Source organism: Panthera leo, chromosome B2 (genome assembly GCF_018350215.1).
Source record: "Panthera leo isolate Ple1 chromosome B2, P.leo_Ple1_pat1.1, whole genome shotgun sequence".
In the NCBI taxonomy this organism is placed as follows: Eukaryota; Metazoa; Chordata; class Mammalia; order Carnivora; family Felidae; genus Panthera; species Panthera leo.
Genome location: NC_056683.1, coordinates 58,283,736 through 58,308,660, shown reverse-complemented (window position 1 = coordinate 58,308,660; position 24,925 = coordinate 58,283,736). Strand labels below are relative to the sequence as shown.

General features: G+C 35.7%; 1 protein-coding gene across 1 annotated transcript in view; it reads left to right on the top strand.

Annotated features, from left to right (window-relative positions):
* Positions 1-24,925, top strand: part of EYS (eyes shut homolog) — a 1,768,122-nt gene that overhangs the window by 647,332 nt on the left and 1,095,865 nt on the right.

Genomic DNA, 24,925 nt, shown 5'->3' with positions numbered 1-24,925 from the left:
TGGTGTTGATTTGTATTTCCCTGATGAGGAGCAACATTGAGCATCTTTTCATGTGCCTGTTGGCCATCTGGATGTCTTCTTTACAAAAGTGTCTATTCATGTTTTCTGCCCATTTCTTCACTGGGTTATTTGTTTTTCGGGTGTGGAGTTTGGTGAGCTCTTTATAGAATTTGGATACTAGCCCTTTGTCCAATATGTCATTTGCAAATATCTTTTCCCATTCCGTTGGTTGCCTTTTAGTTTTGTTGATTGTTTCCTTTGCTGTGCAGAAGCTTTTTATCTTCATGAGGTCCCAGTAGTTCATTTTTGCTTTTAATTCCCTTGCCTTTGGGGATGTGTCAAATAAGAAATTGCTACGGCTGAGGTCAAAGAGGTCTTTTCCTGCTTTCTCCTCTAGGGTTTTGATGGTTTCCTGTCTCACATTCGGGTCCTTTATCCACTTTGAGTTTATTTTTGTGAATGGTGTGAGAAAGTGGTCTAGTTTCAACCTTCTGCATGTTGCTATCCAGTTCCCCCAGCACCATTTGTTAAAGAGACTGTCTTTTTTCCACTGGATGTTCTTTCCTGCTTTGTCAAAGATGAGTTGGCCATATGTTTGTGGGTCTAGTTCTGGGGTTTCTATTCTATTCCATTGGTGTATGTGTCTGTTTTTGTGCCAATACCATGCTGTCTTGATGATGACAGCTTTGTAGTAGAGGCTAAATTCTGGGATTGTGATGCCTCCTGCTTTGGTCTTCTTCTTCAAAATTACTTTGGCTATTCGGGGCCTTTTGTGGTTCCATATGAATTTTAGGATTGCTTGTTCTAGCTTCGAGAAGAATGCTGGTGCAATTTTGATAGGGATTGCATTGAATGTGTAGATAGCTTTGGGTAGTACTGACATTTTGACAATATTTATTCTTCCAATCCATGAGCATGGAATGTTTTTCCATTTCTTTATGTCTTCTTCACTTTCCTTCATAAGCTTTCTATAGTTTTCAGCATACAGATCTTTTACATCTTTGATTAGATTTATCCCTAGGTATTTTATGCTTCTTGGTGCAATTGTGAATGGGATCAGTTTCTTTGTTTGTCTTTCTGTTGCTTCATTATTAGTATATAAGAACACAACTGATTTCTGTACATTGATTTTGTATCCTGCAACTTTGCTAAATTCATGAATCAGTTCTAGCAGACTTTTGGTGGAGTCTATCGGATTTTCCATGTATAATATCATGTCATCTGCGAAAAGTGAAAGCTTGACTTCATCTTTGCCAATTTTGATGCCTTTGATTTCCTTTGGTTGTCTGATTGCTGATGCTAGTACTTCCAACACTATGTCAAACAACAGCAGTGAGAGTGGACATCCAAGTCGTGTTCCTGATCTCAGGGAGAAAGCTCTCAGTTTTTCCCCATTGAGGATGATGTTAGGTGTGGGCTTTTCATAAATGGCTTTTATGATCTTTAAGTATGTTCCTTCTATCCCGATTTTCTTGAGTGTTTTTATTAAGAAAGGGTGCTGGATTTTGTCAAAGGCCTTTTCTGCATTGATTGACAGGATCATATGGTTCTTATATTTTTTTTTATTAATGTGATGTATCACGTTGATTGATTTGCGAATGTTGAACCAGCCCTGCATCCCAGGAATGAATCCCACTTGATCATGATGAATAATTCTTTTTATACACTGTTGAATTCTATTTGCTAGTATCTTATTGAGAATTTTTGCATCCATATTCATCAGGGATATTGGCCTGTAGTTCTTTTTTTTTACTGGGTCTCTGTCTGGTTTAGGAATCAAAGTAATACTGGCTTCATAGAATGGGTCTGGAAGTTTTCCTTCCCTTTCTATTTTTTGGAATACCTTGAGAAGGATAGGTATTATCTCTGCTTTAAATGTCTGGTAGAACTCCCCTGGGACCCATCTGGTCCTGGACTCTTATTTTGGGAGATTTTTGACAACTGATTCAATTTCCTCGCTGGTTATGGGTCTGTTCAAGCTTTCTATTTCCTCCTGATTGAGTTTTGGAAGAGTGTGGGTGTTAGGAATTTGTCCATTTCTTCCAGTTTGTCCACTTTGTTCGCATATAATTTGTCATTGTATTCCCTGATAATTGCTTGTATCTCTGAGGGATTGGTTGTAATAATTCCATTTTCATTTATGATTTTATCTATTTGGGTCATCTGCCTTTTCTTTTTGAGAAGCCTGGCTAGAGGTTTGTCAATTTTGTTTATTTTTTCACAAAACCAACTCTTGGTTTCGTTGATCTGCTCTACAGTTTTTTTAGATTCTATATTGTTTATTTCTGCTCTGATCTTTATTATTTCTCTTCTTCTGCTGGGCTTAGGCTGCCTTTGCTGTTCTGCTTCTATTTCCTTTAAGTGCGCTGTTAGATTTTGTATTTGGGATTTTTCTTGTTTCTTGAGATAGGCCTGGATTGCAATGTATTTTCCTCTCAGGACTGCCTTTGCTGCATCCCAAAGCGTTTGGATTGTTGTATCTTCATTTTCGTTTGTTTTCATATATTTTTTAAATTTCTTCTCTAATTGCCTGGTTGACCCACTCATTCGTTAGTAGGGTGTTCTTTAACCTCCATGGTTTTGGAGGTTTTCCAGACTTTTTCCTGTGGTTGATTTCAAGCTTCATAGCATTGTGGTCTGAAAGTAGGCATGGTATGATCTCAATTCTTGTATACTTATGAAGGGCTGTTTTGTGACCCAGTATGTAATCTATCTTGGAGAATGTTCCATGTGCACTGGAGAAGACAGTATATTCTGTTGCTTTGGGATGCAGAGTTCTAAATACATCTGTCAAGTCTATCTGATCCAATGTATCATTCAGGGCCCTTGTTTCTTTATTGACTGTGTGTCTAGATGATCTATCCATTTCTGTAAGTGGAGTGTTAAAGTCCTCTGCAATGACCACATTCTTATCAATAAGGTTGCTTATGTTTGTGAGTAATTGTTTTATATATTTGGGGGCTCCTGTATTCGGCGCATAGACATTTATAATTGTTAGCTCTTCCTGATGGATAGACCCTGTGATTATTATATAATGCCCTTGTTCATCTCTTGTTACAGCCTTTAATTTAAAGTCTAGTTTGTCTGATATAAGTATGGCTACTCCAGCTTTCTTTTGGCTTCCAGTAGCATGATAAATAGTTCTCCATCCCCTCACTCTCAATCTGAAGGTGTCCTCAGGTCTAAAATGAGTCTCTTGTAGACAGCAAATAGATGGGTCTTGTTTTTTTATCCATTTTGATACCTTATGTCTTTTGGTTGGTGCATTTAGTCCATTTACGTTCAGTATTATTATAGAAAGATATGGGTTTAGAGTCATTGTGATGTCTGTAGGTTTCATGCTTGTAGAGATGAATCTGGTACTTTGTCTCACAGGATCCCCCTTAGGATCTGTTGTAGGGCTGGTTTAGTGGTGACGAATTCCTTCAGTTTTTGTTTGTTTGGGAAGACCTTTATCTCTCCTTATATTCTAAATGACAGATTGCTAGATAAAGGATTCTCAGCTGCATATTTTTTCTGTTCATCACATTGAAGATTTCCTGCCATTCCTTTCTGGCCTGCCAAGTTTCAGTAGAGAGATCGGTCACGAGTCTTATAGGTCTCCCTTTATATGTTAGAGCACGTTTATCCCTAGCTGCTCTAAGAATTTTCTCTTTATCCTTGTATTTTGCCAGTTTCACTATGATATGTCATGCAGAAGATTGATTCAAGTTACATCTGAAGGGAGTTCTCTGTGCCTCTTGGATTTCAATGTCTTTTTCCTTCCCCAGATCAGGGAAGTTCTCAGTTATTATTTCTTCAAGTACACCTTCAGCACCTTTCCCTCTCTCTTCCTCCTCTGGAATACCAATTATGCGTAGATTATTTATCTTTAGTACATCACTTAGTTCTCTAATTTTCCCCTCATACTCCTGGATTTTTTTCTCTTTTTCTCAGCTTCCTCTTTTTCCATAATTTTATCTTCTAGTTTCCCTATTCTCTCCTCTGCCTCTTCAATCCGAGCCATGGTTGTTTCCATTTTATTTTGCAGCTCATTTATAGCATTTTTTAGCTCCTCCTGGCTGTTCCTTAGTTCCCTGATCTCTGTAGCAATAGATTCTCTGCTGTCCTCTATACTGTTTTCAAGCCCAGCGATTAATTTTATGACAATTATTCCAAATTCACTTTCTGTTATATTGTTTAAATCATGTTTGATCAGTTTGTTAGCTGTCGTTATGTCCTAGAGATTCTTTTGAGGGGAATTCTTCTGTTTCATCATTTTGGATAGAATTGCAGGGCATTTCCCCTGTGCTGTCTTGAATAACTTGAGTTGGTGGGCGAGGCCACAGTCAGACCTGATGTCTGCCCCTAGCCCACCGTTGGGGCCACAGTCAGACTGGTGTGTGCCTTCTCTTCCCCTTTCCTAAGAGCGGGATTCACTTTGGGCTGGCATGGCCTGTCTGGGCTACTTGCACACTGCCAGGCTTGTGGTGCTGGGGATCTGACATATTAGCTGGGGTGGATGGGCAAGGTGCATGGGGGCAGGACGGGACAGGCTCAGCTCACTTTTCCTTCGGTGATCTGCTTTGGGAAGGACCCTGTGGCACCAGGAGGGAGTCAGACCCGCCACCGCCGGAGGGATGGATCCACAGAAGCACAGCGTTGGGTGTTTGTGCGGTATAAGCAATTTCCCTCACAGGAACTGGTTCCCTTTGGGATTTGGGCTGGGGGATGGTTGAGGGAGATGGTGCTGGCAAGCACCTTTTTCCCCGCCAACCTGCACTCTGTTGTCCGGGGCTCAACAACTCTCCCTCCCGTTGTCCTCCAGCCCTCCTGCTCTCTGAGCAGAGCTGTTAACTTATAACCTTCCAGATGTTAAGTCCTGCTTGCTGTCCAAATACACTCCATCCAGCCCCTCCGCTTTTGCAAGCCAGACTCGGGGCCTCTGCTTGGCCTGCGGGCTGCCCCCCGCCCTGGGTCCCTCTCGCAAGTCCCTATAGTGAGCACCGCCTCTCTGCCCTTCCTACCCTCTTCTTTGGGTTGGTTGCGCTTGGCTCCATAGAATCCATTCTGCTAGTTTTCTGGTGGTTTTCTGGGTTATTTAGGCAGGTGTAGGTAGAATCTAAATGATGAGCAGGACGCGGTGAGCCCAGCGTTCTCCTACGCCCCCATCTTCGCCCTCCCCTCTATAAGCCTATTTTTTAAAGAAAAGCATGTATAGATATCACTGTGGTGTATATTAAATTTGACTTTGATCTTTCTGGCAGCCTCTCTTCTGCTCTTCCGCCTGCAAGCAGATGGGGATATTATTCTTCCAGCCCAGCATGGTGTCTGCTCCCTGCGCTGGCTCTCAGGCTCGCTCTTCCTCTCTCACTGGCCCCCTCTCTGGGGCTCGCCGCACCTCCTCGCTCGCCCTCTCGGGCTGGCCGCTGTGCGCTGGGGGCTGCTCAGCAGGGCTGGGTGCCGAGGCCGGTCCCAGGCACATCGAGGCAGAGCCGGGAGCCCCACACTTGCCTCAAACTCCCTGGCGGCTCCGGGTGGCAGCGGCCAGGCCGGGCAGGCGGGACTGCCAGGGCTGCAGAAGCAGCCACCGCCTCGGCGTGGACCTGAGGCCGGGCCTGGCCAGGGGCGGGACGCGTGCAGACCGAGAGCTGGGGAGTGCAGAGCCCCCGAGTGGTGGGCGCCGGAGGGAGGAGTGGGCTCCTGCCGCCGCCTGGTCTTGATTTTTAAAGTAATCATAATGTGTAGCAATTCTTTACAAATATTAATCTTTAGAGTCTGTCTCTTTTTTCAAGAGTTTTAAACATTATGTTTGCACTTCAATTTTTCCTGAAAGACCCTGTTTTATGGGTTAAAGCCACTTGAAATATTTTGAGCATGTGAATAAAAGTCCTATGAAATGTGATTTGGGGGGTTTACCTCACATAAAATATACTAGGATTGTAAACATTTCTCTGTATTCCTTTACAATACACTGGAGGTTAGGACTTAAATGGTATTGTGGCAGGTTGTTAATCCTTGATTTATAAAATGATTAAGAATACAACTATTGTTTTGCCCTGAACCAAAAACGTAGAATAAAAATTGAACATAAATGGTTCTCAAAATACTTTTCAATTAAAAATAATTAAGGGAGAAAAACATCTGTGTATGTATACACACATATATAACCCCTGTGTGTGTGTGTGTGTGTGTGTGTGTGTAAATTATCTAATTTCTAGCACCAAACCTTGCACCAGTGTTCCTTCAGTGTTTCAAACACACTGAAGGTTGTTTTGTTGTTTTGTTTCATTTTTGGTTGTTTTACTATTCTTTCTGCCTGATATACTACATCTTTTTCTATCTCTCATCCCTTCTCCCAAAGCCTTTAAGACTTAAATATCACCTTAATATGGTCTATAATAAACTTCTCTTATTTCCAGTCCAGTATCCCATATTCTTTTCTTACTAGAATTACCACACTTTGTAATTTTGATGTTTTTTAAATCTATTTCTTTACTTTATGTCCCTGTCCTTTACTAGACTTATGCTAAAGTGCTTTATTTCATTAAAAAACTACACTACACCAAGCATCCTGCATGCTTCAAGAACCTGATGAAGGCTGTAAATAAATAAATTAATGACTATACATTCAATTAGTTATAATGAATAAATGTGCACATACCTAGGCATTAAACAAATTCTGGTTTGAAATGTATTTTTTTGATAACTACTAAATATTCTTGTCTTAATTACCACATTCTTGCTTATGGTTTAAGCGCTATTGGACCTTTAACTTATCATTATTATTATTTTTAGTCAGTATGTCTGTCCTCTAGCACCAACTTTTGAGGATAGACATGTATTGCTATTCATTTCATTTAAATTATGTACTTGGTACAAGTTTTTTTTTCTTTCTTTTTGTTTGAGTTTATTTATTTATTGGGGGGGGGGGCTCTGAAAGAGAGGGAGGGAGAGAGAATACCAAGCAGGCTCCACACTATCAGTGCAGAGACTGACACAGGGCTCGAACTCACAAACTTTGAGATCATGACCTAAGCCAACATCAAGAGTCAGACGTTCAACTGGGCACCCCATGAATTGTGCTATATGCTTTTTTTTTAAGTTTATTTATTTTGAGAGAGAAAGAACATCAGCAGGGGAGGGGCAGAAAGAGAGGGAGAGAGAGTATCCCAGATGTGACTTGATCCTACAAATTGTGAGATCATGACCTGAGTGGAGATCACGATCAAGAGTCCAGATGCATAACCACTGATCCCCAGCAAGATATATTTTTTTAAAGAAACAGATCTCTTGAAAAGGATAATTTCCTTGTCTAGCCTTTGTTAATTATTGAAATCGAGGTGAAATTGCTTTCTTCAGAATCTGGGTTTCTATTTTTTCTGAGAATTTCACATTCTTTTGGATACATTACATCTTCTGTGTGGGCTTCACACTTTCTTATTTTAATGTATCCTTAGTGAATTGATTATTTCTTCTCTGTTCTCATTCAATTTCAGATTTTGTCTTCTCAATGACCATATATTGATCTGGCTCAAACTCTAGCCAGGCCATCTTTTTCTGAATACATCTGTATACAGACTTAATTTTTTTAGAGCACTTTTAGGAGTACAGAAAAATGGTGCAGAAAATATACAGCATCCCCATATAACTTCCTGCCCCCTTCATACACACAGTGTCTCCTATTAGGCAACTTTTAATGGTATCTCCTATTTTTAACATCTTACATTACTTTTATTGTTTATTAAAACTGATAAACTGATATTAACACGTTATTGCTAGCTATAGTTCATGGTTTGCATTAGGCTTCATATTTTTTTTGTGTGTTGTACAGTTTTATAGGTTTGACAAACGCATTCAACATTATACTTGCATACATACAGAATGGTTTCACTACCCTAAAAATCTCTGTGCTCCACCTATTCATCTTCCCCTCCCCTAATTCTCTGGCAACACTGATATTTTTACTGTATTTATGAGTTCTCCCTTCCCAGAATGTCATATAGATAGAATCATAGTATGTAGTTTTTTGATACTTATTTCTTTCACTTAGCAGTATGCATTTAAATTTCCTCTATACCTTTTTATATCTTGATAGCTCATTTCTTTTTATAGCTGAATACTACTCCATTGTATAGGTAATACTATTAGTGTTTTGTTTCTTTTTTATCTGTTTACCTACTGAAGGACAACTTGGTTGATTCCAATTTGGGGAAATTATTAATAGGCTACTATAAATGTCCATATGCAGGTTTTATGTGTATACATGGATTTTCAACTTATTTAGATAAATGTCTAGATCTAGGAGTATGCTGAATTTTATGGTAAGCCTAGGTATGTTTACCTATGTAAGAAACTGTGAGGCTGTCTTCCAAAGTGGTTGAGCCATTTTGCATTCTCACCAGCAATCAGTGAGAGTTCCTGTTGTCTCCAGTCCCTAGTATCATTAGGTATTATCAGGGTTTTGGATTTAGTCATTCCAGTAGGTATGCAGTGATATCTCATTGTTGTCGTACTTGGAATTCCCAGGAATATATGGTGCTAAGCATCACTACATATGTATATTTCTCATTTATATTTTCTTTGATAAAGTATATATTTTAATATTTTCTCTATTTTGAAATTGTTGAGTTTTAAGAGTTCTCTGTATATTCTAGAAACAAGTTCTTTTTCAGATATATATTCTACAATTATTTTCTCTTAGTAAGTGCTTTATCTTTTCATACTTTTAACCATGTCTTTTTCAGAGCAGAGTTTTTAGTTTTAATGAAGTTGTAGGAGCTGAGGGCCCACCACACCAAGATGGGCCACAGAGGCATGAAGGTTATTCTGAGCTGAAGGCAAGTGAGAGCCTGTGGACCGAAGAGGAACTTTTGCCCCTCCCTCAACTACAAAGAAGAATTTCAATGGGGTATCTTTCCCAGAAAAAGGGTTGTTAGCAGAGATAAATTTTATCTGAGTGACTCATCTGTTTGGCAGGACAGGCATCTAATTACCACACATCTTCCTATCATCCTGTGAAGTGCATTCCTTTCCTCTAAAGTCCCAGACGCCTACATCCTTTTCCTTAGTTCAGAATGACATATAAACCTCATTTTTCCTGTCTTTGGATTTCTATGTCTGTGTGGATTCCCCATACACACACTATTAAATTTTATTTTCTCCTGTTAATATGTCTTATATGAATTTGATCCTTAGTCTAGCTAGAAGAACCCTTAAAGTGGAGAAGAATTATTGCTCATTGACAAAGTCCAACTTGTCATTTTTTTTCTTTTATAAATTGTGCTTGTGGTGTTGCATCTAAATCCCCAAACCCAAGATTATGATTTTCTCCTATGTTATATCTTAGAAGTTGTACAATTTTGCATTTTATATTTAAGTCTATGATCCATTTTGAATTCTGTGTTTTAGCCCTGTGTTCTTGAGCAATTTGGGGACTTAACAAGAATAGTGCTTATTTTTCAGTCTTGTTGAAATAGCATGTATATGGACCCAAATACAGTGTTTTGAACATAGGAGGAATTCACAAATATTAATTTCCTCTGTTTCATATTCCTATTTCTAATTTTACTCCTCAGCATTTCCAAAAGCTCTATTTTCCTTAGAACTTTTCAACCAGATTTAGGGATCTATAGAACCCTCTAATAACATTTACACTATCCCTTGTCAGCAGACCATAGTTTATCTTCAGACATTATTTGCCTAGATTATTGTTATATATGCTGGAATTAAAGTTCAATCTTACTTGCTAATGCTAGTATATTAACATATCAAAATGTCAAAATTTATCAAGATTTATTTTGGCAGATATTGAAAATGAGTATTTTTTTAAAGATACCAAAGAAAGAATGTCTGTGACTTTATATATCTTGAGATATTTATCAAAAAGCAAATTCAAAATAATGCAAGGAACTATGAAGAAGAGGTTAAAAGAACATATATAATGACATTTAAAAAAAACAGAACTGTATGTTATTTAAAGATACATACGTAGGGGTGCCTGAGTGGCTCAGTCAGTTAAGTGTCTGACTCTTAATATTGGCTCAGGATATGATCTCATGGTACGTGAGACCTAGCTCTGCATCACACTGCACTGTCAGTGCAGAGTCTGCTGGGATTCTCTCTCTACCTCTCTCTCTGTCCCCTGCCTCCTCGCATGTGCACGTTTTTTTTCTCTGTCAAAATAAATAAATAAACTTAAAAAAAAGATACATTGTGAAGAAGTATTTGGAAATGATAAATCTCATTTAGAGGCAGTGGTTCTTTTTGAAAGAACAATGGAAAAAATATAATTGGACAGGGATTCATAAAGAGCTTCAAATAACTTGGGAATACCTTATTTCTTAATAATAGTGGGATATAACTGGCTTATACAATTATTAAAGTAAAAAAAAAGACTCATTTAATCAATATTATACCTTGTAGCACCTGAACTATAGAACAAAATAATTAAATAAAACTTAAGATTGTGGACTTATTTTAGATATTGAGATGTCAATAGAGGCACCAGATGTAAATAATCTCCATTATGGATCTGTTGTGGATCCATAGATCCTTTTTTTGTTTTGGTCTATAGATGGCGTTGATTTTAAAGTCCTACTTTCATTCCTTCAGATAAACTAACCCCATTTTGTATTTCAATCAGTGATCTTTAAAAAACTGAAGAATTTAAGCTAGTTGCTGAAATTTTTGCTATATTCATTAAACTATTAAAATAGGTTTTTTTAATGTTTATTTTTGAGAGAGAGCGACAGAGAGTGAGTAGGGGAGGGGCAGAGAAAAAGAGAGACACAGAATCCAAAGCAGGCTCCAGGCTCTGAGCTGTTAGCATAGACCCAACATGCGGCTCAACCTCACAGACCATGAGATCATGACCTGAGCTGAAGTCGGACACTTAACCGACTGAGCCACCCAGGTGTCCCAAATATTAAAATAGTTTTAATAAGTTTTCCTTGACCTAATGATCCAACACATGCAAAAAAAATGCAACATGTTACTATGAATTAAAATTAATGAAAAATATCAAGTGTTTGTAAATATTATTTTTACCAGAATTATATAATTCTTAGATATATGTTAGAAAAAGAGTTTCAACTGTAAGTATGAGAAAATATGATTCAAACTGGTTTCACTGATAACAAAATCACAAGCTCATTTGTCTAAAAGTCCAGAGATAAGGTGATCCACATGAGTAGGAAATCACCCTATTTCTCTGAGATTAACTTGTCTGAGCCATATTATGCATGCTGAATGTATTGTTGGGGAGTAAAAATTTACTCTGCCCTTCAAGGTCCTAGCTGGACTAAGAATCAAGTTGGTATGAGACAGATTAACTGGAGAAAATCAAGTTTAGTTTTCTACATATGGAGAATCAACACAGACATGGAATTTCCAAAGACAGTCATGCATCCAGACACTTATATGAGCTAAGGAGAGGGATAGGATCTGGAGACACAAAGGGGAGAAAGACTATTCAGGAAGGCCAAAGAGATGTTTGGAAATCAAAGATTGCCCTATTATGCAGGTAAGTTTCTTAGGTAAAGAGGAAATTCTGTTAATAGCTTTTTACCTGGTACTGGCAGTCAGTTGAGAAGGAGGTAAAGAGCTTTTCTTGAATCTACTGGGTTTTGATTGCATCTTAACCAAGGTCACCCATCTTGGGACAATGTGTCCTTGGCTCCTACAGTGTCAATAAAAGTATTCCTTCATGGTGGCAAAGTGACAGGTATTAGCCATCCTAGTTTCACTTATATACCTCATGGCATCAAATGAAAGAGAGAGAGCATAATTTCTGGAGGCTCCCTCATTAGAGGGAGAAAACATTTATCACAAGACCTTAGCAAACATCATGCCTCTTATGCATTGTGTCAAATAACCCATGCTAAATCAATGTTAATTAGTTTATACCTGAGTTCCTAAACAAGTTACTTCAGAAGTTGACTAAACTTGGCTGCACATTAGAACCACTTAAAAAATGCGAAGACCTGCATTGCACCCAGAGAGGTTTTGATTTATTCAGCTTTTGATGCAATCTGAACTTTAGGATTTTCAAAAACTAGTGTGTAATTCTAACGTGTAGTCAAAGTTGAAATTCACTGTCTTAGAGCAATCATATTCACCCTTGACATGAGGTTTGGTCATAGAATTAACTTCCCATTTATCATGCGAAATACGAAGGAAGGAGTAGATACCTGGATAGAATCAATTACATGAAGAAATAGGCAAGAGAGAATGGGTGTCATACATAACTGATAATCTCCACACTACTTTCCCAGCTCTATATTACAGTATCTGTAATCTGAAATTAAAAATAAAAAGCCTTTGGCATAGGAAAATCAGTTACATATTTATAGAGTTTAGGAGGAAACAGATGAACATAAATTATATTAAATCTGACTCAAAAATGAATAGATTTATGTATAAAAATAAGAAAACTAAGAAAAACAAGCAAACATTAAAAAATTCTAACATATATGTATTCCTTATTAATAAAAACTTTATAGGCATAATAAAAATGAAAAAATAAGCTAAATTTGTCATAAATGTTAGAGAATGTATTTAAATTAAAATGAATATAATTATTGGTGTTGAACAGTTATTATCCTTAAAAACATTAACATATTGTCTGGTTTTAATGGTAGATGTTGCAACCTACTTTCAATGGAGACACTGAAGGATTTTATTAAACTGAAAATATGTGGGAAAGGGATAAACATTTTATTCCATTCATTGATAAAAATAGTATATTAATTAGTTGCTGAATAAATTACTAAGGACATGGGGTGCAGACAGATAAGATTTGTTGGAGAGAGAACAGGAAATCTCTTAAAACAGAATACGATGGGACCTTAATCTGATGGTCAATTGGACAACAACATAAATGCCTTGAGCAACTGGAGAATGGATCTGAGAGAGTCAACTGGTAGAGCTTCATATCTTAGAATTTTACATACCTCACAATTGCATCATCTAGTAGCACTGGAATTAATATATTAACAAATATTCTGAAGTATAACACTAGATGTAATATAGACATAAATAAAGTGGTGTTTATATATTCAAAACTTTTGAATTTCAAACATTTCCTTTAGAAAATCTCAAAGAAAAAATTAAACTCAACAATATACTACTCAAATTAGAATATATTTTCATATTTGGAGCAAAACGAATATATGCATATTGATTGATAGCTTATACATGTCTGCACTCAAAACAAAACACTAAAAGATCATTTATTTTCATTTACTCACAATCAAGCCCTGGAAAGCAATATATTCTTTCAGCAACTTGATATGTTCAATTTTCCAGATTTCAATCCCACATGTGTCAAATTTGGACTATTATTTTCACTGTACAACTTTTCTACTATGATTAGTCAACTTGACTTGGCATTTACTCACTGCTAAAGGCATCCCAAAAGGAAATGAAATCATTAGTGTCACTATAAAATATTTAGAGAAGACAATCTCTGCATCACTAAATAAGTCAGATATTTTACTGTTGAGCATATGTGAAGAAATAATAAACTTTCTTTCAATAAATGCTTCAAATTTTTCATATGACAAAAATTTATGTTTGTGGTACCTCTAATGACATGGTAGTCTGAAAACTCTTACTAAGATGTCAAACTCATCATAACTATCTAAGTTGACACTTCCTACATCCTTTCTAAGTGAACAATGCCAAATTAAGAAGGAAGATAGCATCAACCCTGGTGACAAGAGAGTAGCATCGTGCACTTGCCAGAAATATTAGGGATGTTAGCAACATATAGTGTGATAGGATCAGAGGAAAAAAACAACAACAAATAAATAAAATTGCAGACCTGTGTTCTAACAATCTTTCCAGCATAATGGTGAGGAATCTGGAGAAGGGCTAGTCTTTATCTTCTATTTTAGAAATGTGAGGGCTAGAGGCAAGCATCTCTTCTACCATTATAGGCCAACTGAATTCAGAAGTTGCTCTTCTGGGGGGCTTCAGGATTTGTAGAAAGCCTATTGCAGCAGAAACCAGGCAGGGCAAAGAGGCTTCTCTCTGGTACAGCAGCACTCTTCTCCCCAAGGAGAAAGGAAGTACCAGCAAGGAAAGTGGACACATCCACATCATCACTTTGGCAACGATGCCAAGCTAAGCAGAAAGTTAATTGATGGATGATGACTTCTGGTGCTGTCACCCAATAACAGAGATGTCCTGCAAAGAAAAAGTGAAATGTGTCTTAATCAGATTTCCAAAGAATGATGTTAAAAGGATTGAGCAGCCACCAGGTTGACAATGAGGGGATCCAAAGGGAATGCATTCACCTTTATGGGCAAATACTACACACAGATCTCTATATGTAAAAGGTAAAATAGAACACATAAAAGAAAAAGCATGGGTTAGCAGCCCATGCAATAGAATGAAAGTAGGCTTCATAATTTAGATAAAAAGCAAGCCACTGAAAATAGAAGTTGTTTTATTCTAATATCACATGATCTAAGTGAAAAAGTTATTGGTACAGAATTATATTAAGGAAAAAATTTTTCATCTCCTACTCAACACATTGTTCAATATGTTATATTTAATAATAATAGTCTTAAAGAGTTGATTTCAGGTTCATATAAAGAGTTCATGTATTTCAGGTACTTCTCAATATTTTATGAGTAGTGGCTAATATAGTCCCTACCTGAGAATTATATTTTATTGTTCCAGTTTTTAGAGAATGGATTCTCTGAGGTATAACCTATCCAAGTTTACACAGCTGCTATACAGCATTTGACTCCAGAACACATGACCCTCTGATAACATGTTTTTACTCCGTATGCTTTACTGTCTCTTATAAGCTTCTAAAATTTTTCAACAATTCCAGAAGCATATACATTCAAACATTATGTCACATATAATAGGAATTAAAATTTTACATTAGAATTTAAGTGGTATTTATTTAATGACAATTTAAAAGGATATCTTTATAACTCATTACTTGCAAAAGTATATCATTTTATTTAATTATTCCAGATAATATAACCAGTACCCTCTTAATGTCATTTATATTATTCTGATTTTTTGCTATTATAAACAATGAAGCAAAAAAGAACATAAAACACATTTTTGTGCCCATGCATGTGTATATTTCTAGAAGTAGAGTGAAAGCACTTGGCACTCACTCATAGTGAATGCATCACAGGTTGCATCCTGTGAATCCTCAGGAATCAAACTCTGAGATGGAAATTTACGTTGGAAGTTTATTGTGGAGTACCCTTGATGTATGTGCAATGTTTTTATACATCATTTACATCATGATAAAGTTTTTTTTTGAAATAGAATACTTGGGGGCATAATAAAGATGCATAATTGGGCAGAAGCAGAGGATGAATTGCAATGGAAAGACATCAGAGGCTCCCAAATTCCACCAGGAACTCCAGAACAGGGATGGCCCAATAGAGTTGTCCCATATGGAGGCATGGGGGTTTAGTCTTTTGCTCTAACCATAGGGGTCTGTGTAATAATTAATCTACTGGGGTTTGCCATCACTAATACCACTAATAACTCTAATACTACAGAGCCTGTTGAGTTTCCTAGTGCAAAAGACAAATCTACTTGCATTTTGGCCTGAACCATTTACCAAGTCTTCTCCTGGTCTGGGACTCATGTAAAGTGTCCAGCCATCTCTATCCTTACGTGAGTAGGTTGGAACAATGTTTCTGCCATTAGAACCAAAGAGGCCTTCCAAGTGTTGTGCTTCCCTTTTGGTGGTGTGTAGTATAAGATGCACTAATTTGTATTTAGTGTGTGAGGTAGAAGATGAAATAATCTGTCTTTATATTTGAAGAGATATCTCAGGATGCTCGATAACATTGGATCTCTAACAACTTCATTTTTGTGATGGGAGCTTGAGTCTTCATAAATTTTATCAGTCACTGCCTGGACCATGTGTATCTTCATAAAGTTTTCATCGTATTTACCATTTATTGCTCTTCCAGTTTGATTAACATAATAATGAATAATGTCATAAATATTGTGGATCAGTGTGACAGTCTGAAGAATGTCTGGACAGTCCAGTTACCTTCAGATTATAATACAGTGGGAGAGATAATGTAGCCTTAAGACATTAGATGTATACTGTTTTCTGTTCCAAATGATATACACTGTTTCTGAGCCTCCTGCCTGATAGGAAGAGAAAAGAAAAGACTTCTGCATTCTTGGCCACATACTGTGTATCTGAGGCAGTCAGTGTTACTCTGCTTGGTCAAATGTGCCATCTAGGACAATGGAAGCAAATAAACTACTACTTGGTTGAGCTTGACTTGTCTGTTGTCATCTTCAAAGTGATATGTATTTTTTGTAGGGGCCAATCTGGTGAATGGAGTGGAGAAATAATAGTGGATCTGCTTTTTGCCTCAATGGTGGCACCATTTATGCTTTTCCCATAGGGTGATATCTTGTTTTTTAAATCATGTTACTGGCTGGAGGGTGGGAGTTTAGTGGGGAGACAGGTTTAATGGCTTCCAATTAGCATTCATTATGATTATAATTTCCAGACAAAGAAATGGTGTGAAAGTTCTACCAACTTAAAAGTCCATTTCAGGTATATATATTCAGGGTCTGGAAAACAGACCTGTGAAACTAGCTGTGAGCTACACCTGGGCCAGGTGCATTAATTACCTTGCTTCCATATTCCTCCATTCTAAAACTAGGGCAATGAAGCTTCTGAAACCTAGATTTCAATGTCACGTTGAACTCAAGTCCAGTATACTTGAAATGTTTGCCATTCTTTCTCCTAAATGTAGTTACAAAAGTAAATGGCCATAGATCCTGCTGGTGGAATCATTACTATATGTTGTAGTGATATGGTGTGTTTTCTCCAGGGCACCTGGCCTCTCTTTCAATCAAGTGGGTTTGAGGTCTGAAAACTGGGCAAAGGATCATCATTTTTAACTGGAGAGGCTACCCTCAGCCTCCTAATTATCCAGTCTTGATTTATTTTGATTACATAAATTGGAGAATATCCTTATCTACTCATCTATCCTGCCCCTACAGGCAATGTGTTTTATTAAATGTCTCCATGGTTCTCTGAGGATCAGGGCCCCCCTTACTACCCCACTAGCCTTGGTGATCATTATGATTGTGCCCTACCTGTTCTGAAGATTATGTGTCACCACCTGGTTCTTTTAAATTCTCCATTCCTATCATCTCTATTTCTTACAGGAGCTAATTTTGGTAATAGTATCTCCTATAATCAGTTCTATCATTCAAGGGACGACTGACACTAAGATTCTCAGTGAAGCTGATGCTCTTCTGAAAAGCATATGTGTTAACCACTTTAATAAAAAGAGTGGTCTCCACATCCTCCAGTAGAACGAGATCGGTTTTGTGCCCTTACATAAAATACTTAGTTTAGCATGCTTATTTTTCTGAACTTTTGATTTCTTTTTCCACTGTTTACTGTAATAATTCTGGAATCTCTTCCATAGTTAATATGGACCACCAAGTTATGAAAGTTTCTTAGGATTGACTAGCCAAGTGCCAAGAAGGAGCCAGTCAAGAAATAGGATCATACATATAAATACCTTCCACATAGCTCCTATGAGACAGATGACCCTTGAATGAGATTTCTCTGTTTCTTCCCTTGTCCCTTTTCCTCTTTTCTCATCTCTGTTTCCTTATTTATGTCTATAATCTAATACTTCCTTTAAAAAGAGGAGCGCCTGGGTGGCTTGGTCGGTTAAGCGTCCGACTTCGGCTCAGGTCATGATCTCACGGTCCATGGGTTCGAGCCCCGCGTGGGGCTCTGTGCTGACAGCTCGGAGCCTGGAGCCTGTTTCAGATTCTGTGTCTCCCTCTCTCTCTGCCCCTCCCTTGTTCATGCTCTGTCTCTCTCTGTCTCAAAAATAAATAAACGTTAATTTTTTTTTTAAATAAAAAGAAATAAAAGGCAGTTTGGAATATTATCTAGATCATTTTAAAGGGGATAATTTTAAATTTTAATGAAAAAATAGGCCCATAGTAATTTTTATGTCTCTAAATACTTATTAGCTTTCCTCTTAAGTATTTTTATTTCACATATTTTTGACATTAGTTAACCAAAATTGTGTTATAGTTCATAAACAATTGTATGTATTATATGCATACAGCCTAGAACTAAGAAGGTACAATTAGTAATTAGTATAAATTCCTGATACATATATATGTCAAACACACACACACAGTTTCTAACAGTTATAGCATTTATTATACTGCTACTCCCAACAACAAACCAAAGATTTATTTCATTTCCTATTTGCTTATAATACATTTTCAAAATGTATGAAAGTACTTAGGCTTTTGCTTGCTCAGTTGATTTTCTTTTGCAACTTAAAGTCTGACGTTTATTAAATTTGGACTTTAAAATGTTTCTCCCTGTAAAACTTCTGACATACTGCACATTTATGAATTATTTTTCAAAATGTTCATAAATTTAAGTTCCATATCTCAGTACTTTCGTTCCTTTAAATAACATTCTGCCTTTTATTTTGTATTCTAAATGTCTGTCTCCTACTCAAATTGTACTTAAAAGAAAAAATATGTATGTAGAGATTTTATATATTCTCAAACTGTATTTAAAATGCTATATATATATATATATATATATATATATATATATATATGTATATGTATGTATTTTTAAATGCAGTTTGAACACTGTGTTTGAACACAGTGTATATAGTTTATAATCTACATTCTCATTCACATGCATGCATATACTTAAACACTTAAAGAATAAAAACTGTAAATTTATCTGAATATTTAGAAAATTATATGTAAAAGCAGACTTACATTGACTTGTCCAAAGGACCCATTTTGGGAAAAACCAAGAGCCAGAAGAAATACTTACTTGCTCAGGAAAACTGACACACCATCAATTTGTTTTCTTTACACACACGCACACACACACAAACATACACACACCCTGTCAAAACACAAAAATGAAATATAGTGTATAAGAATTTAAGGATATTAAATTCATGGGGCGCCTGGGTGGCTCAGTCGGTTGAGTATCCAATTTCAGCTCAGGTCATGATCTCTCGGTGCATGGGTTTGAGCCCTGCATCGGGCTCTGTGCTGACAACTCAGAACCTGGAGCCTGCTTCAGATTCTGTGTCTCCCTCTATCTCTGCCCCTCCCCCACTCATGCTGTCTCACTCTCTCTCTCGCTGCTCTCTCTCTCTCTCGCTCTCTCTCTCTCAAAAATACACATTAAAAAAACCTAAAAAGATACTAAATTCATGTATTTTATATATGAACTGAGGTTTTGATTGAAGTTGAGTCATGTACTTATTCATGTTCCTCATATTTATAGCATTAAGCCATATCCCTGTATCAATAGGTAAACCCAAAGGATGGTATATTCAGCCTTTCTTTGTAAGCGTTTTATTTCACCTTATTTAGATTGTCATTAAAAAAATCCACTTTCTTTTTTTTTAATTTAACTTTGAAGATTATTTTCTTATGTTTATTGTAGCTTTAAAAACCCTAGTAAAATCTGACCATCTGTCTCAGTGATCAAATATCACATTCTTACAGTTTCCATATTATGATCATTATGGCAAAAATGTTCATCTGCTTTTACTATCCAATATCTAGTTGGATCTATGTTCTAGTCCCAGATTTAAATGTGTAAATTTTGGGTTTTCTCCCAAATGCAACATGCATTTCACCGGATTCTTTAGGTTTTAAATGTAAATCTACTAGAGGTTTGACCCAATGCATTTTGTGTTTCTGCTTGGCTGGAACATCAACTTCTTGCTATGAAATGAGGAATCCTTTGAATCTTGAAAAAGCCTAGAATTATTTTTGGAGATGCTGATCAACAACTTGAATTCCACAACTGTGAAAAAGCCTGTTGATCAACTGTCTTTTCACACAGCACAGGAGATTAAATCATGTAGAATATTAGAAATGTACAGATAATTTAAATAGAATTATTCCAAGGAAATATCCAAATAGTTCATTTACATCAATATGTACATTGCTTAAAATTAAGTATAGAAAATAATTTTTTCAGTATATATAAATGATTTATATATTCTGTCTATAAATAGATTAATAGTATGTATCCCAAATTATAAAGAGTGGATCTCTGTCTCTTTCCCTCCCTCCACCTACCCTCTCTTCACCCTTAAAAAAACATAAAAGAAAGACTTGTTTTCACCAGTCAAGTGCTTGTAGGTAATCTGACTAGTATGATCCTTTCCTACTTATTCTGTGCCATATAAATATTTTATAAAATATAGGTCCAATATAAAACATTTAAGATTATATCACATAATATAGAGGTGCTATTCTATATTTTTAATAAATTAGCTTTATATTTTTGTTAAAAGTGGTCAATGTTAAAATTATTTGATACTAACTTATTCCTGATAATGCTTGTTAGAATGGCCCTTGAATTTTTATCACAAGCTTTAACTTTTCCAGAGTACCATATTTGAATATCTTACTACATATAGGACAGCGTCTTAAATCATGCGGTTAATTTAAGTAACTATATATTAAACATCAGTGGCCTCTCATCTTCTGCCATCCTCTGTATTATTTCCTATTTCACCTAAAGGTAATCACCATTACCTTTCTAAAATAATATAAATAAGCTAAAATCAACCAAGAACCCCCCATTACTCCCTCTGCTTCATTAACTTACACTAATCATTGTCCAAATTTTCTCAAACCTACATCAGAAATGTACTTTAAATATGGTATAACTAATTAATGTCTTGGCTTAGATCCTCATAATCTCTTATCAACAATAAAACAATAGCTTCCTAAATGATATTCATGCTACCAAGCTCTCCCCATTTATCCATCTTCTACTCTAGAGCAATCTGATTGTGTCACTACCATACTTAAAAACAAAACGAAAGTGTTAAATATCTTCAAGGGTAGAATGTAAAATAACTTAGTTTCACTGTCGTTGCTGTTGTTCAGTCTTGCCTTGCTATAACTTTTTAGGCCGTTCCAATTGTTCATTCCACCCATATACAATCTTCTTATGTTTTACATCTTTACACTCGCATGATGCTCTTCAGAATGGTTTTTGAACCCGTTTTCTTGTTTTTTATTGTTACTAATAAAATAGTTTATTTGACACAAATTTTACCAGTCTAGGTGAGCTAAATGGTTTTCCACATTTTATTGCAAGAGGATTGCAGTGGCTAAAAGTATAGTAGTGAATATCTTAGAGTTCATTATTAATGTGGTTTTGTTAAGGTATACCTGATGAGATAACTACATATGAACAACAGGTGAATGGATAAAACAATAAAATACAAAGTGAATGACTTAGCTGATAGCCTGTATTTTTAAAATTTCTTCCTTTTTATGTGCCCTCAACGTTTTAAGACATTAACAAAGATAACAATTCTATTTTATTACTTATAGTATTACTATTTCTTTTTCACCTGCTAGTTTCAATTGGGATTTTATTTTGCATCAAAATAGTGGCCGCAACAAAGAATAAGTGAATTAATTCATATAAGAAGACTCTTTTAAGTTATGTATACTGTTAGATTTGTATTTATAAGTTTACAGCCAAAAAAGCTGGTATACTTATACAAAACAAACATACATAAATATTGCCAAATATTATTTAATCATTGGATATCAATATTTCTGATAAGGTAAGCATATAGAATGGTTAATATTTAGAAATGGGAATCTACTAAGATTATTTAAGCTAATGATATTTTTCATGAATATTCCTTTGTCCTGTTTTATAACAATGACATCTACTTTATTTTCTATTCTTAGCTTCGGGAGTTTAAATTTTTTTTTAATGTTTTTTATTTATTTTTGAGACAGAGAGAAACAGAGCATGAACGGGGGAGGGTCAGAGAGAGGGAGACACAGAATCCGAAACAGGCTCCAGGCTCTGAGCTGTCAGCACAGAACCCGACGTGGGGCTCGAACCCACGGATCGCGAGATCATGACCCTAGCCGAAGTCGGACGCTTAACGGACCGAGCCACCCAGGCGCCCCCTAGCTTCGGTAGTTTAAATCAAGATTTAAGAATTGAAATGTTCTTACTTAGAAGGAATTCAGTGTATTTTATGCCAGTGAATTTTTGGTTATCTCACTAAGGAAGACAGCAAATTAGAACATATTAATCTACTTTTAAGTATACACTAAATTAGTTTTTGAGTATTTATTACTAGAAATCATATCCTCAAAAAGTCATAGAGTACGTGTTTTTGCTTGTTTGGTTTTTCAATCCATAAAAATCCTGCTTCTAGCTGTGAGTTTGGAGAATCCTGCCAGTTCATACTGAATCCAGAAATTATTTCATAGTACAAGCTAAAAACCAGACTGAAGCTCTCACATAAAACATGTTTTTCCATTCATCAGACTAGTTTCTCTGATATGTATAAAAGCAGATTCAAATATATAAATGTATAGGTCTGTTAGTTGTAAATAGTGACTTTGTTCTTTAGAACTTTATTTTCTGCAAATATCCATTCATCTCCAGAGGCCTCACCTTGGCATCATCAGTCCTGTTGACATATAGCCAGATGCTTTCCTGAGGATTTGATCCTTGTAAGGACACCACATGAAATTTTGAGCCACCTGTTATGTGAGAAGATAAAACAAACAGTCAGCACATATGTTAAATATTCAAACATTATTGGTTTCTCACAGGGAACTCTTTTAGTCAAGTTGAAATTATATACTCATGAAGGAATACAAGAAAAAGAAAAAGATAAATATTTATGCAACAGCACTTTAGAAGTAAAGCTACTTTAAATAAATTCACTGAAGCTATTGTATTGGGATTTGATTATACTTAATATTATTACACAACATCTTGGATATTCTTATAATGGATTTGAAACCTGCAAGAAAGAAAAAAAGAAAAGAGGGAACCTTGAAGGAAGAGGTCTGGGCTTCAGATCTCAAGTTGCCAACCAAGTGATTTTGGATAAGTCACTTTTATCCTTCGCACTTCTGACTGTCTCATCTATAAAGTGAGAATAAAAAAATACATTTTTCTACCTATTTCAAAGCTTTATTGGAGATATCCAATTGAATACTATATTTGGCCATTTTAAAATAAGATGTGGTTGACAAATAAGTGAAAAGTACCACTAGAAATTGAAGCACTTCTCATTGTTGAGATGCATATTTTATTTAAGCATAAATAGGATGCATATATATATATATGCATATAAGCATATATATATATAAATAGGATGCATATATATATGCATATAAGCATATATATATATATATATATATATATTTTTTTTTTTTTTTTTAATTCTGTGACAGCACCTAGAGGCCACCATGGGTGAGTAGACAATATTGATGTCAGGCATCATGTATGCTTTTTACTCATTATATTATCTTTATAATAATTCTTGGAGATTACCAATTTCAATAAACTCTCTGATCCTCAATTTCCCAAGTGAAAGAATTCAGATAACTCTGTATGATTCCAACTGAAGACCATATATCCATCAATATTTATAATATTTTCAACATATGTTATGTACATGAGAATATAGAGATTCAGAATCACAATGAGGAGCCAGAAGTTTAATTAATGGAGGCTAGTCATGGAAATGTTTATAATATAAGGTCGTATATGGGACACATTTTTCAAAGGTATGACAGACAAATTTTAGAGCAAGATGAAATCATATGCAGGATTAGAAAATAACTGAGAGTATAGTCTTTTTTGGAAAACATTCATTTTTCTTAATAGTATAATCAAAAATGAAGACAATAGCACTTTAGACACTTTTGTTAAATCAAAGGGTACCATGTAAATCATTGTACTGGAACAATAGGCCTAAGCCAGGACTATCTAGGCAAACCAGGATATATAGTCAAGAAAATAATGTCATTTCCTTTTAGAAGAGAAAGTAAAACATCCACATTTTTTACTCATTCTAAGGAAATAGCATATTCATAGATATATTTTTACATTTCAGAGTTACAGATTGTTTCAGTTGTGGTTTGCCTTGTAAACATACCTTACAAATAAATACTCAATTTGCATTGTAGCAGTAACTTTATGCACACTACCAACTTAAAAAACAGCTGTAAATTCCACTTTTTTTTAGTTTGTATTCAATCTTATTAAACTAGTAAACATATTATTAGTCAATTATGCCTAAAGCTATCTTTCCCCCTATTCATTTTAGTATTTATTTCAATGAGTATTATATCTATTTAGAATTCATTTTCAATTCATTTCAAATGGTACAAGCCAATCATTCAACTATTTCCTCTCACTATATTGGTATATTCTGTATTTATTAACATAGTGCAAATGAGATAACTTATTCTTTCTTTTCTTCCTTCTCCCCTTCCCCTTCCTTGTTTCCTTGTTCTCTTTTTTCCCCCTATTCTATCTCTCTTTTTTAGCAAGATGTTTTTTATCATGAAGCAAGTTAAATATTTCAGGAATATAATATTCTTTTCAAGTTATTTTAAATATTTAATATATCAGTAAAAAATGTTTTTCTGAAAATAATTCTTCTAATATCCTCTATGCCTTGTCTCATGATTTGTCACTTGCCAAATAACACATTTACTTTAGATTTAGAGCTCTACCTTGCCCATAGACTAATTTGAGTGCTCTCGCTCTCTGAACATGCACACAGTTTTTGATTGACTTCCACTCAACCTGTTGGTGGACAATCCTCCCATTCATTCCATATTGGCAGGTTTCAGTATTACTCCATTCATTTCCTGTCCATTTCCCTTGTTTGAATAATACATTACATGGACAAACATTTTTTCTGCTCTGTTAGAATCCTCCTCCTCTTAGGAAAAGAATTAGCCTAGTTTGATGGAAGATGTTTGGTTAAATTGCTATTTGAACTCAAAAGTTTCTGAGAGAATGACAGATGCCAGATGGTTGAGGGTTAGACCTAGCTAGAGTCTGGAAGGTACAGATAAGATCCAAATGCTTCACTTTTTAGTGATTTGC